Here is a 12644-nt window from a genome sequence, read left to right as displayed (position 1 = left end):
GTTACATTGCTAATATCGCATGTGATCTATTCTCCTACATATGATGAAGGTGACAAGGTGCATGCTATGCTATACTAGTCTCGATCTACTACACGTTACTAAATATGAAAGATGCCAGGAGCTTGTTGTGGTTCCCATCCACGCAATGCAAATATCGATCCGTAGCGTAGGAGGCTTATTTGCCCGCTCGTTATGTGATCATCGTTGAGAGTGTCCACTGCGAAAGTCTAGTCTTGTCTCCTAAACACCTATCGCCGTTGTTTGTCGCTTATCACAAGCACATCGTCGATTACTATATCGCCCTGGGCAAAGACGCCGCGTCGCATTTACTTGATCATACACTGCGTGTCTTTCACCGGTTCAGCACCTATTGCGTGTTGGGGACACAAGAGACAGAGTTAGCCAGGCTGACTTCTTGCCCTCGAAATCGATAACCTGCGATCCACTAAGGGAATTGCCGCAGCTTCAACCCGTTGAGTGCCCACTACAAAGAATAGAGTTCCAGTAACGTCAATTTTTCTGAGTGTTGCCGCACGTGGCGAAAAGGCGACCATACTACTGCCGTGTGTGCCGTCGTCGGGTGTCGGTTATCCGCAATCTGTTGCGCCGTACGTTATTTAGCTTCTTATTCATTTCCCGATTAAAACACGGATTGCCTATTTAAAACAAAACCTGGCTTGTGTCTGTATGTCGGCAATATTATGAACGCTTGAACATCATTGTTGACACACGTGAGAAAAGTTCTAGCTTGGGAAAGGGCTCTCTCACATCTTTGAACTTCAGCATTATGAGAAAATTCTCTTCTCGATGATAGCCAGTCTCCTATTTCTCGATGATTTATACGATAGTGAACAGCCACCTGGAGATACTTGTTGCACATGCTTCACACTTTGATTTGTACGATAGCTACTTTGTTACTTGTTCAATTACAACTAATAAAATTGATTATGTCTATGTGTATAATACTCTATGCATGAGACTATGATAAGAATGCTTTATGATAGTTATATTGTTGAGTTTGCCTTCATGTTGGCCGAAAGTTATTGTTATATAGAAATATGGTTGCATTGTTACACGCCTGATGGTTTAATTTTTTTAGGTTTAATACTTACTTACAAGCTAGTCATTTTCTCAGTTTTTCATGAACTCATTTGTTGCCATTCTCTGCTGTAGCATGCTGACTTACAGTTTTAATTACTTGATGCTCTTCTTACTTTCAAATAATATTTATGAAAGGACATTAAAATCGCCGAGCCCATCTTAACGGTTATAAGAAAGAATTTGGGAGATAATCCATGTGTTACTTGTTATTGCCATTTGCCTTATATTGCGTCTCTGAAGTTGCTTGATTACTGTGCAACCTCCTTATCTTAGCCTTGCGTTTGTTGCCGCTAAAGCCCTGCGGGCAGTTGTTTCAGATTTGATTACTGCCATAGCCCATTTTTTATACGTCGATGCGCACCGTTCATCGCCGCAGGTAACCCAGAAAATATGCCAATATTTAGCATCCTTTCGATACGCACGCGAATTTCTCCTGAGCATTATTCGGTTGTCTCCGCGTGGCCATCGTTTCAGTTTTATCAGATTCCATTTCGCGACGTTCTTTTACAGTGTTGACGAATTTCCTTGATCCACATCAACCAGTAGTTTCATGCACGTCTTAGTGTTAAGAATGATTGTGTCACTGAACATGCCAATTTTTACGTCCACTGACCTCTTCATCGAAGTTGCTTCGAAACAGGAGCAGTTTTTCGCGCGCTCAAGAGAGGAGCAAATACTACGAATAAGAAGCTATGCCTGGGATACCGAGCCATCCCCGCATATATCGTTGCTTGGGGATGCTCAAGGCACTTTCTCATCGACAATATCGTGTTCCTTCGAAACTATTTATCGTCACATCTTGAGCGTCAAGGTGTTTTCGTTTTGCCTGAATGATCACGCTTAAGATCACTTTCCGCTGGAACCATATGAACATGTGTTTATCATAACACTGTTGCTTTAAGCTCTCTTCGCTAAATTGTTATATGGTTGAATTGAAAATGATATATGCAGCCGCTGGCAATATCTGGGTAATGATTATATAACAGCCGTGCTCATGTTTGCCTGATTGATATTTATAGAAGAATACAGAGCATGCTGTACGATAATTGGTCTCTCTGAAGTCTACTTAGTATTGAGTTTTTGACTAACATGAAGACTATGCAGAAGCTCCATAATGTCTTTTATGTGAGGTTTGCACTGAGTTCTGTTTGCTCAAATGTTTGCCAGCCTAAACCTGTGAGTCGATTGATGAATTCAAATTGAGCCACCACCATGTAGTTATCCACCATATCTGCCTATACATTGCTTGAGCTGGCCTTGAGCTACCTTTGCATATATATTATGGGACAAATAGCTAGTTCACAGGTATGAATATAATTAGCGCATTCCCATCTCTATACATTATTGCGATAACCATGCTTATTGGGGGAACGCCATCATTGCCGAATTACGTGAGCCGTTGGCGTATTGGCGATTATCACACCGGAAGCTGAATGGTTTGAGCATGCAGAGTATAAGATAGTCGCCATCTGCGCCATGATCGCTGCTGGGATAAATATTCGGTGCCTTACGACATCAGTTGTCACATCGCTTAAAAGATAAGAGAGTTCATATTATCTGTCGTCTATAAGAACCGACAATGTCTGCTGAGCAGAAATTAGTCATGGAAGCTTCCTTACGCGAGGTACTTCTTTGTATCTCTGATAGCTATAGACCAGAGTCCGTTAATTAGACAGGTGGCTATTCATGTATGAGGCTTGCACCCTATAAGATAGATTTACATGATGCATATGCTTTGTTACTAGTCGCTGACAAAATTGTACTTCACAGCTTTTCAAATCGTATTTCAGACAATATATATCGATGCTTCTTCTATTCATTGTTTTCATCAGCTAAACACTTTGTGTGAATCGTGCATTGATCTGCACTTGCTACTCATTTATGTTGACAACATCCATGAGATATACATGTCACAGTGTTGAAAGCAACCGCTGAAATCCCAATCTTCTTGTGTTGTGCCAACATTTTTACTTTGGAACTGTCGCTTTTACGAGCTGGCCTCTTATGCAAGACTGCTTGCGGAAGCTTGTCTTTGTTATTCATGAAAAGTCCCGCTTTATGATCTCGCTCGAGCGCCATTGCCACATCATTGCTTGATCGCCGCATCATTCTCAGCGCAGATGAGTCAGTACGATCACATGATGGCATGGAAATCACTCCAGCAATTCATCGCGCCGCTCGCTTTTGAGCCGCCGAGTTGCACCAGCTAGATATGCTCGACGATCTATCGATAATTTCTCAGTGTTCCGTGCCACATTGATGTTATCTGGCTATTAGCGATGCAACACTTTTATGTCATGTCCGCAAGCATTTTCTGAACGACCACTAACGAAAGATTTAAGTGCTAGCCTGCTGTCGCTTTAGCTTCGTAGTCCAGTAATCTAAATACTGATCGACGACCCATCTAATCACGCCAAAAAGTTCCCCATTAACTGTAGTCATCCGCACCACGAGCGACTGCAGGGGCCTGCTGTCAACAGTTCTCAGCCGCCGCCATGGGGCCCGCCTAGGGCCAGCCGCCGCCGCCATAGCGCTCGGATCGCAAAATCATTGCGTCGACTGACGAACTCAACGTGAATCTGCCAGCAGACCGCACGCTGTCACGAGCCAAGATTCGGGGGAGGCAAAAAGAGCTTCGTGCTCGACATGCTCGAGCCGAAAGGAAGTGCCTCTAGTTTCTCTCCATCACGACTCGCCGTCGTCTTTCATCAGCCATGCATCATTTGCCAGCGCCCATGAGGAGTGAGGGTAACAGGATTGAGCATCGAGTTATGTGAGCTCAGCTGCGTCTAGCGTGCTAATACACGTCCATGCCTTACATGATTGCGATTCATGATGATGCTTGTGGAGCCCCAGATACGTTATGTTGTCGGGTGAGTTTCACGAGACTATGTGATTCACTGAGACTCCGCGCAGCGTGGTATAGGTGCACAGCCCTGTAGCGTTAGATCTTCTGCACAGAATCATTTATTCATCAAGTTGAATGGCATATGAGGCGTTTATTTATATCTGCTTTAGCAATGCACAGTCTACAATTTGTCTATGCGCTACCTCCATGATGTGTTATTAAAGCAGTTCTATTCTTCCGCACGCAGACAGGCAAGACCGAGGTATACTGTCATTATGATCACATCTCGTAGATCGCTTAAGTCCGCCGCTATGACGATGTGATCTATTCCTCCCAACATAGCGCATTTAGTTGGTGACATGTTACTTGGTTTAGTCTTTGATCTATCTGTTGACCAGCGTTACTAAATATTATTACTACGTCGGAAAGTTAACAAGCTCCACAATAATGCTCATATTTTAGTAACCTTTAGTGTAAGATAGATCAAAAGACTAAACCAAGTACTAGCATAGCATGCACACTTTGTCACCTTCATGCATATGTAGGAGGAATAGATCACATCGATATTATCATAGCAATAGTTAACTTCGCAATCTACAAGAGATCATGATCATAGCATAAACCAAGTACTAACACGGTGCACACACTTGTCACCTTTGCACACGTGCAGGAGGAATAAAACTACTTTAATAACACATCACTAGAGTAGCACATAGATAAATTGTGATACAAAACATATTGCAATCTTAAAGAGATATAAATAAGCACCTCACTATGCCATTCAACGAGTGAATAAGTATTCTGTGAAATATGGCCTAAGAGACCCACACGGTGCACACACTTGTCACCTTTACACACGTGGGACTAGGAGTCTCCGGAGATCACATAAGTAAAACTCACTTGACTAGCATAATGACATCTAGATTACAAGCATCATCATATGAATCTCAATCATGTAAGGCAGCTCATGAGATTATTGTATTGAAGCACATAGGAGAGAGATGAACCACATAGCTACCGGTATGACCCCGAGCCTCGATGGAGAACTACTCCCTCCTCATGGGAGCAGCAGCGGTGATGAAGATGGCGGTGGAGATGGCAGCGTTGTCGATGGAGAAGCCTTCGGGGGCACTTCCCCGCTCCGGCAGGGTGCCGGAACGGAGACTCCTGTCCCCCGGATCTTGGCTTCGCGATGGCGGCGGCTCTGGAAGGTTTTTGTGGTTTTCGTCGAACGCCCCGAGGTTTTTGGGTCGGGGGCTTTATATAGGCGGAGAGGCGGCGCAGGGGGGCTTCTGGGGGGCCCACACCCTGGGGGGGCGCGCCCCCCTTGGCCGCGCCGAGTGTGGTGTGGTGGCCCCGCCCCCTTCTCTCGGCGGTTCTCGTGTGTTCTGGATGCTTCCGGGTAAAATAGGAACCCGGGCGTTGATTTCGTCCGATTCCGAGAATATTTCGTTACTAGGATTTCTGAAACCAAAAACAGCAGAAAACGAGCAACTAGCACTTCGGCATCTTGTTAATAGGTTAGTTCCAAAAAATGCACGAATATGACATAAAGTGTGCATAAAACATGTAGATAACATCAATAATGTGGCATGGAACATAAGAAATTATCGATACGTCGGAGACGTATCAGCATCCCCAAGCTTAGTTCTGCTCGTCCCGAGCAGGTAAAACGATAACACGAGATAATTTACGGAGTGACATGCCATCATAATCTTGATCATACTATTTGTAAAGCATATGTAGTGAATGCAGCGATCAAAACAATGTGTATGACATGAGTAAACAAGTGAATCATAAAGCAAAGACTTTTCATGAATAGCACTTCAAGACAAGCATCAATAAGTCTTGCATAAGAGTTAACTCATAAAGCAATAATTCAAAGTAAAGGTATTGAAGCAACACAAAAGAAGATTAAGTTTCAGCGGTTGCTTTCAACTTGTAACATGTATATCTCATGGATATTGTCAACATAGAGTAATATAATAAGTGCAATAAGCAAGTATGTAGGAATCAATGCACAGTTCACACAAGTGTTTGCTTCTTGAGGTGGAGAGAAATAGGTGAACTCGACTCAACATTGAAAGTAAAAGAATGGTCCTCATAGAGGAAAAGCATCGATTGCTATATTTGTGCTAGAGCTTTGATTTTGAAAACATGAAACAATTTTGTCAACGGTAGTAATAAAGCATATGCATCATGTAAATTATATCTTATAAGTTGCAAGCCTCATGCATAGTGTACCAATAGTGCCCGCACCTTGTCCTAATTAGCTTGGACTACCTGGATTATCACCGCAATACATATGCTTTAACCAAGTTTCACAAAGGGGTACCTCTATGCCGCTTCGTACAAAGGTCTAAGGAGAAAGCTCGCATTTGGATTTCTCGCTTTTGATTATTCTCAACTTAGACATCCATACCGGGACAACATAGACAACAGATAATGGACTCCTCTTTTAATGCTTTAAGCATTTGACAACAATTAATTATTTTCTCATTAGAGACTTGAGGATATTTGTCCAAAACTGAAACTTCCACCATGAATCATGGCTTTAGTTAGCGGCCCAATGTTCTTCTCTCACAATATGCATGCTCAAACCATTCAACTCAGTGTAGATCGCCCTTACTTCAGACAAGACGAACATGCATAGCAACTCACATGAAATTCAACAATGAGTTGATGGCGTTCCCCAGTAAACATGGTTATCGCACAACAAGCAACTTAATAAGAGATAAAGTGCATAATTACATATTCAATACCACAATAGTTTTTAAGCTATTTGTCCCATGAGCTATATATTGCAAAGGTGAATGATGGAATTTTAAAGGTAGCACTCAAGCAATTTACTTTGGAATGGCGGGAAAATACCATGTAGTATAGGTAGATATGGTGGACACAAATGGCATAGTGGTTGGCTCAAGTATTTTGGATGCATGAGAAGTATTCCCTCTCGATACAAGGTTTAGGCTAGCAAGGCTTATTTGAAACAAACACAAGGATGAACTGGTGCAGCAAAACTCACATAAAAGACATATTGAAAACATTATAAGACTCTACACCGTCTTCCTTGTTGTTCAAAACTCAATACTAGAAATTATCTAGACTTTAGAGAGACCAATTATGCAAACCAAATTTTAGCATGCTCTATGTATTCTTCACTAATAGGTGCAAAGTATATGATGCAAGAGCTTAAACATGAGCACAACAATTGCCAAGTATCACATTACCCAAGATATTATAGCAATTACTACATATATCATTTTCCAATTCCAACCATATAACAATTTAACGAAGAGGAAACTTCGCCATGAATATTATGAGCTAAGAACACATGTGTTCATATGAACCAGCGGAGCGTGTCTCTCTCCCACACAAGCATGATGTAATCCAATTTATTCAAACAAAAACAAAAACAAAAGCACACGAGACGCTCCAAGTAAAGCACATAAGATGTGACCGAATAAAAATATAGTTTCAAGAGAAGGAACCCGATAATTTATCGATGAAGAAGGGGATGCCTTGGGCATCCCCAAGCTTAGACACTTGAGTCTTCTTGATATATGCAGGGATGAACCACCGGGGCATCCCCAAGCTTAGACTTTTCACTCTTCTTGATCGTAGTATATCATCCTCCTCTCTTGACCCTTGAAAACTTCCTCCACACCAAACTCGAAACAACTCATTAGAGGGTTAGTGGACAATAAAAATTAACATGTTCAGAGGTGACACAATCATTCTTAACACTTCTGGACATTGCATAAAGCTACTGGACATTAATGGATCAAAGAAATTCATCCAACATAGCAAAAGAGGCAATGCGAAATAAAAGGCAGAATCTGTCAAAACAGAACAGTCCGTAAAGATGGATTTTATTAGGCCACCAGACTTGCTCAAATGAAAATGCTCAAATTGAATGAAAGTTGCGTACATATCTGAGGATCACTCACGTAAATTGGCATAATTTTCTGAGTTACCTACGAGAGAATTAGACCCAGATTCGTGACAGCAAAGAAATCTGTTTCTACGCAGTAATCCAAATCTAGTACTTACTTTACTATCAAAGACTTTACTTGGCACAACAAAACACAAAACTAAGATAAGGAGAGGTTGCTACAGTAGTAAACAACTTCCAAGACACAAATATAAAACAAAGTACTGTAGCAAAATAACACATGGGTTATCTCCCAAGAAGTTCTTTCTTTATAGCCGTTAAGATGGGCTCAAGCAGCTTTAATGATGCACTCGCAAGAAATAGTATTTGAAGCAAAAGAGAGCATCAAGAGGCAAATTCAAAACAAATTTAAGTCTAACATGCTTCCTATGCATAGGAATCTTGTAAATAAACAAGTTCATGAAGAGCAAAGTAACAAGCATAGGAAGATAAAACAAGTGTCGCTTCAAAAATTTCAGCACATAGAGAGGCATTTTAGTAACATGAAAATTTCTACAACCATATTTTCCTCTCTCATAATAACTTTCAGTAGCAACATGAGCAAACTCAACAATATAACTATCACATAAAGCATTCTTATCATGAGTCTCATGCATAAAATTATTACTCTCCACATAGGCATAATCAATTTTATTAGTTGTAGTGGGAGCAAATTCAACAAAGTAGCTATCATTATTATTCTCATCAAGTGTAGGAGGCATAGTATAATCACAACAAAATTTACTCTCCATAGTAGGTGGCACAAAAAGACCACTATCATTATCATCATCGAAATAGGAGGCAAAGTATCATCAAAGAAAATTTTCTCCTCAATGCTTGGGGGACTAAAAAGATCATGAAAACCAGCTTCCCCAAGCTTAGAACTTTCTACATTATTATCAACAATGGTGTTCAAAGCGTTCATACTAATATTACTACCGAGCATGCAAAGAAGATTTCATAGGTTTTTTAATTTTCGCATCAAACAATCCATGTTTTAAATCAGGAAATAGAATAAGAAGCTCACTCTTGTACATTATGCCAAACTAGTGTAAACAAGAAACAACAAGATGCAATTGCGGGATCTAAAGGAAATAGCTTCGAGCACACACACGACGGCGCCAGAAAAATACTTTACCTGAGACCGTAGTATGAGTGCCTTTTTACCTTTCCTCCCCGGCAACGGCGCCAGAAAAGTATTGTTACCTACGGGAGCTTCTATTCTTGTAGACAGTGTTGGGCCTCCAAGAGCAGAGGTTTGTAGAACAGCAGCAAGTTTCCCTTAAGTGGATTACCCAAGGTTTATCGAACTCAGGGAGGAAGAGGTCAAAGATATCCCTCTCATGCAACCCTGCAACCACAAAGCAAGAAGTCTCTTGTGTCCCCAACACACCTAATAGGTGCACTAGTTCGGCGAAGAGATAGTGAAATACAGGTGGTATGAATAAGTAGAAGCAACGAGCACCGAGAAAAGTGCTTTGCCCGGGACGAGTAAACAAGCAGTAGTAATGCAGCAGATAGTAACGCAAGTAAAACGAGTAAACAAGCAGCGATAGCAGTATTTAGGAACAAGGCCTAGGGATTAGACTTTCACTAGTGGACACTCTCAACATTGATCACATAACAGAACAGATAAATGCATACTCTACACTCTGTTGGATGATGAACACATTGCGTAGGATTACACGAACCCTCAATGCCGGAGTTAACAAGCTCCACAATAATGCTCATATTTTAGTAACCTTTAGTGTAAGATAGATCAAAAGACTAAACCAAGTACTAGCATAGCATGCACACTCGTCACCTTCATGCATATGTAGGAGGAATAGATCACATCGATATTATCATAGCAATAGTTAACTTCGCAATCTACAAGAGATCATGATCATAGCATAAACCAAGTACTAACACGGTGCACACACTGTCACCTTTGCACACGTGCGGGAGGAATAAAACTACTTTAATAACACATCACTAGAGTAGCACATAGATAAATTGTGATACAAAACATATTGCAATCTTAAAGAGATATAAATAAGCACCTCACTATGCCATTCAACGGTGAATAAGTATTCTGTGAAATATGGCCTAAGAGACCCACACGGTGCACACACTGTCACCTTTACACACGTGGGACTAGGAGTCTCCGGAGATCACATAAGTAAAACTCACTTGACTAGCATAATGACATCTAGATTACAAGCATCATCATATGAATCTCAATCATGTAAGGCAGCTCATGAGATTATTGTATTGAAGCACATAGGAGAGAGATGAACCACATAGCTACCGGTACGGCCCCGAGCCTCGATGGAGAACTACTCCCTCCTCATGGGAGCGAGCAGCGGTGATGAAGATGGCGGTGGAGATGGCAGCGGTGTCGATGGAGAAGCCTTCCGGGGGCACTTCCCCGCTCCGGCAGGGTGCCGGAACGGAGACTCTGTCCCCCGGATCTTGGCTTCGCGATGGCGGCGGCTCCGGAAGGTTTCGTGGTTTTCGTCGAACGCCCGAGGTTTTTAGGTCGGGGGCTTTATATAGGCGGAGAGGCGGCGCAGGAGGGCTTCGGGGGCCCACACCCTAGGGGGCGCCCCCCTGGCCGCGCCGGGGTGTGGTGTGGTGGCCCTCGCCCCCTTCTCCGGCGGTTCTCGTGTGTTCTGGATGCTTCCGGGTAAAATAGGAACCTGGGCGTTGATTTCGTCCGATTCCGAGAATATTTCGTTACTAGGATTTCTGAAACCAAAAACAGTAGAAAACAGCAACTAGCACTTCGGCATCTTGTTAATAGGTTAGTTCCAGAAAATGCACGAATATGACATAAAGTGTGCATAAAACATGTAGATAACATCAATAATGTGGCATGGAACATAAGAAATTATCGATACGTCGGAGACGTATCACATTCCAAAGTAAATTACTTGAGTGCTACCTTTAAAATTCTATTCCTTGTCTTTACAATATATAGCTCATGGGAAAATAGCATTAAAAACTATTGTGGTAAAGAATATGTACTTATGTATCTTATTTCTTAATAAGTTGATTGTTGAGCGGTAACCATGTTTCTGGGGACGCCACCAACTATTACACCTTTGTTGAATATCATGTGAGTTGCTATGCATGTTCGTCTTGTCTGAAGTAAGGGTGATTTATCATGATCAAATGGTTTGAGTATGCATATTGTTAGAGAAGAACATTGGGCCGCTAACTAAAGCCATGAATCATGGTGGAAGTTTCAGTTTGGACATGAATCCTCAATCTCTTATGAGAATATTATTTGTTGTTGAATGCTTATGCATTAAAGAGGAGTCCATTATCTGTTGTCTATGTTGTCCCGGTATGGATGTCTAAGTTGAGAATAATCAAAAACGAGAAATCAAATGTGATATTTCTCCTTAGACCTTTGTACAGGCGACATAGAGGTACCCCTTTGTGACACTTGGTTGAAACATATGTTATGCAATGATAATCCATGTAAATCCAAGCTAATTAGGACAAGGTGCGAGCACTATTGGTAATCTATGCATGAGGCTTGCAACTTATAGGATGTCTTATACATAACACATATGATTTATTACTACCGTTGACAAAATTGTTTCTATGTTTTCAAAATGAAAAGCTCTAGCACAAAAATAGTAATCCATGCTTCCCTCTGCGAAGAGCCTATCTTTTACTTTATGTTGAGTCAGTTTACCTACTTCTTTCTATCTTAGAAGCAAACACTTGTGTGAACTTGTGTGCATTGATTCTTACATGTTTACCTATTGCACTTGTTATATTACTTTGTGTTGACAATTATCCATGAGATATACATGTTGAAGTTGAAAGCAATCGCTGAAACTTATATCTTCCTTTGTGTTGTTTCAAAGCTTTCTACTAAGAATTTATTGCTTTATGAGTTAACTCTTATGCAAGTCTTATTGATGCTTGTCTTGAAAGTACTATTCATGAAAAGTCTTTGCTATATGATTCAGTTGTTTATTCATTGTCTTTACCATTGCTTCGAATCGCTGCATTCATCTCATATGCTTTACAATAGTATTGATCAAGATTATGATAGCATGTCACTTCGAAATTATCCTTGTTATCGTTTACCTACTCGAGGGCGAGTAGGAACTAAGCTTGGGGATGCTTGATACGTCTCAAACGTATCTATAATATCTTATGTTCCATGCTACTTTTATGATGATACTCACATGTTTTATACACACTTCATGTCATTATTATGCATTTTCCGGCACTAACCTATTGACGAGATGCCGAAGAGCCAGTTGTTGTTTTCTGCTGTTTTTGGTTTCAGAAATCCTACAAAGGAAATATTCTCGGAATTGGACGAAATCAACGCCCAGGGTCTTATTTTTCCACGAAGCTTCCAGAAGACCGAAAGGGATACGAAGTGGGGCGACAAGGCGCCGCCACCATAGGGCCGCGCGGCCAGAGGGGGGCCCGCGCCGCCCTATGGTGTGGGCCCCTCGTTTGCCCTCCGACTCTGCCCTTCCGCCTACTTAAAGCCTTCGTCGCGAAAACCCCTGTACCGAGAGCCACGATACGGAAAACCTTCTAGAGACGCCGCCGCCGCCAATCCCATCTCGGGGGATTCAGGAGATCGCCTCCGGCACCCTGCCGGAGAGGGGAATCATCTCCCGGAGGACTCTTCATCACCATGATCACCTCCGGATTGATGTGTGAGTAGTTCACCCCTGGACTATGGGTCCATAGCGGTAGCTAGATGGTTGTCTTCTCCTCATTGTGCTATCATGTTAGATC

Source organism: Lolium rigidum, chromosome 3 (genome assembly GCF_022539505.1).
Source record: "Lolium rigidum isolate FL_2022 chromosome 3, APGP_CSIRO_Lrig_0.1, whole genome shotgun sequence".
Classification (NCBI taxonomy): Eukaryota; Viridiplantae; Streptophyta; class Magnoliopsida; order Poales; family Poaceae; genus Lolium; species Lolium rigidum.
The sequence above is the reverse complement of the archived record's forward strand: the minus strand, read 5'-3'. Positions refer to the sequence as shown.